Below are 3598 nucleotides of genomic sequence, written 5' to 3' on the forward strand. Positions count from 1 at the left end.
CACGCACTGGTTTAATAAGGGGGGGGGGTCCAGGGGGGGGGAAGCCCCCCTTGACTAGGGCAGCAATGAAACTCAGCAATGAAACTGTACAAAAAAGAACGAAAACTATCAGAAAAAATATCGTGTCGTGCCTAGAGGGTTGGTTGCGTCTTTAACCAAATTTACCGAAGGATGAGGATAAGGATAAGGATAAGCCAGATTTGCAGAGCAGATGTGAAAGAGAGGAAGAGGATGAGAGGGAGAGGAGAGGAGAGGAGAGGAGAGGAGAGGAGAGGGAGGGGAGAGGAGAGGAAGAGGAGAGGGAGAGGAAGAGGGGAGGGAGAAGAGGATGAGGAGGGGAGGAGGAAAGGAGAAGAGGATGAGGAGGAGAGGGAGAAGAGGATGAAGAGGAGAGGGAGAAGAGGATGAAGAGGAGAGGGAGAAGAGGATGAAGAGGAGAGGGAGAAGAGGAGGAGGAAGAGAGGGAGAAGAGGAGGAGAAGAGGAGGAGGAGGAGAGGGAGAAGAGAGAGAAGAGGAGGAGGAAGAGAGGGAGAAGAGGAGGAGGAAGAGAGGGAGAAGAGGAGGAGGAGGAGAGGGAGAGGAGGATGAGGAGGAGAGGGAGAGGAGGAGGAAGAGGAGGAGAGGGAGAGGAGGAGGAAACGAAGGTGAAGGAGAGGAGTAGATAAACGAGGGAAAAAGGAAATTGATTAAAAATAAAAGGGAAAAAATGCATATATTCCAAGGTATATTCCAAGGTACATATAAATGAAGCTTTTTCACCAAATAAGAGCATATTAGAGGTACGTGTGCATGCCCACACACACGCACATACATGCACAAAATAATAATTTAACACAAGCAAATACATATCTAAAAAATAAATATCTGTACATAAATTTTTTCTTTGCTTTATTTTTGTTAGACAAATAAACTGAAGTTGCATTTTGCAGACACACAACATGCCCCTTGGCCCTTTTAAAGCTGCATTTGTATGGTAATCTTTGATGAAAAAATCAAGAGCCCCTACACCTGACTGACAGGGAATACCAATATAGAACAAAATAGTACAAAATATATTACACTTGCAATACGTCACTAGATCCTTTTCATGAATTTTGAATATCCTGCAATTTGGGGAGTGCAATTCTGCATTGGTGCTCGGTGGTGCCAGCCCCTTGTGTGCATTTATTGCTTAATAATAAGTCTAATACAGCACACACCTACAGCAACTTTAAATGACTGTACAAATTCTTGAGAGAAAAGATGTGGCCATATAATAACACATTTCTAAAGCTTTTATGATTTGTTCTGAGGATAAATATACTTATGAACTTTCTTTACTACAGAGCAATAAATAGGTTGGTGGTAAGTCACTACAGATGCCTGACAATGAGTTCTCTTTCTAGGATAAGGTAAATATTACCAACATTAGCCCATCTGCAACTGGGCTACATGCTGACCCTTCAGACCCCATCCCTGTCGCTCCGGCAAAGAGAACCTAAATCCATTACGAATATCATGACAGGACAGTGTTTGTAAACCTCTCTGGCAGTTAAAGAACTAATTGGAGGAATCTCCCAAGGTCTACCTTATCAAAAGGTCTACCTTATCAAAAGGTCTACCTTACAGAACAGAAGTTGAAGATTGGCTAGCCTTTGCCACAGCGCGAAGGGCAGAGGCAGCGGCGATCGCTTGACAATGCGACACCACACTGGCGCAATAATTCTGACCGTGGGCCATCCATCACAAATTACAACTGGAGTAACTAGTTTCATTTAGCTTTGCTTGATATAGTTAATATAGTTACGAAAAAAAAATCTCTTGAAAACCTAACTAGTTCTCCTAATCGTCTAGCACATGATTGAGCGGACAAAATGTAATCAAACCCCCGTAGCCATCCACTAATTTAATATACATGTTTGTTAATCCACAAGTTTTTAGATCACATGATAATTATATTGAGACAAGTACTAAACTCAGTATGGCTGAGCCTTGACAATAATTCGTCACTTGTTGAATAACTAGAGATGTTGCTCGCCTTTAAATCTTTCAAAAGTAGGGTTTACTTCCAACGCGCACAAATACCTCCACTAACTGTATTTTGAAATAAATTATAAACATCAAACATATGGAAACAAAAACTACACTCACCAATATCAGTTAATAGCACAAATAACAACTTTCGACTACGTCACGAACCACACTGACCAAAAATTCGTGTTGAGAGATGAGGGAGAGTTACTGTAACGGCGGAGGAATACATTATGATCAGCACTACTTCGTTAATTATTGCCTAAAGAATACTTTGGTAGCTTCTGTATATTTAAGTTATGTAATATTGTTTTATTTGGGGTTTTCTTTAGCTTGAAAAGTGTTTATATTCTCTATGACTTGAAAGAAGAAATTCGTTTCTTGCTGTCAATAACTTTTAATACTTTCTCTATTGTTCTCTGTAATGAATAAACAACAACTTTTTGAACATGAACAAGATGAAAAGGACTTTTTTGTTCTTTAAATCATCCTCTCTCTCTCTCTCTCTCTCTCTCTCTCTCTCTCTCTCTCTCTCTCTCTCTCTCTCTCTCTCTCTCTCTCTCTCTCTCTCTCTCGTTCTTCCACTCCCTTATCTATCCATCTTTTTTTATTTGTGCGGGGATATTTTCTAATTTCAGCATGGTCTACAAAAAGTCTTTGTTAATTTCTGTAATAATAATAATAATAATAATGATAATAACAATAATAGTAATAATAACAATGATATAATTATTATCGTAATTATCAATAATGACTAAAAATAATATCAACAATAATATTGATATGTGATAACAGTAATAACAACGATGATGATAATAAAGGTTATGATAATAACAATGATTTAAATAATAATGATAAAATAAATAATAATGATAACAAAAATTATAGTAACAAAAATACTAATATCAATAGTGCTTCCACTACTATTACTAATAATGATAAAATAATAATAAAAACATTAGTAATTATGATAATGATAATAATAGTAACATTAACACTGATAATAACAATAATACAACATAATAATGATGATGATGATGATGATAGTAATGAAAATTATAATAATAAAGATAATTCCCATGATTATGATAATGATCATAATAATGTTAATAATAATAATGACGATAATAATAACAATAACAAGGACAGTTACAATAATAATGCTAATAATAATGATAATAATGATGAAAATAATTATAATCGTACAAATAAGTATGATGATAAAAATAATAATAATAACAATGATAATAATAACAATAATATTGATATCATAATAACGATCGTAATGATATTAATAATAATTATAGTCATTACGATATTGATAATCATAATAAGGAACAATTGATAACAATGACAAGGATAATAACAATAAAGATACGATAAAAATAGTAATACCAATCATCATCATCATAGTGATACTCATAATAATAACCATAAGGATAATAATGATAACAATAGAAATGACAATAGCAACAAAGGTAGCAGCAATGCTAATGATTACGATAATAATAATGATAAGCATAATAATGATAATGATAAGCATAATAATGATAATGATAAGCATAATAATGATAATGAAAATAATAA

The sequence above is a fragment of the Penaeus japonicus genome, unplaced genomic scaffold (assembly GCF_977035675.1).
Source record: "Penaeus japonicus unplaced genomic scaffold, GWHDUDI00000001_assembly GWHDUDI00000038, whole genome shotgun sequence".
Taxonomy (NCBI): domain Eukaryota; kingdom Metazoa; phylum Arthropoda; class Malacostraca; order Decapoda; family Penaeidae; genus Penaeus; species Penaeus japonicus.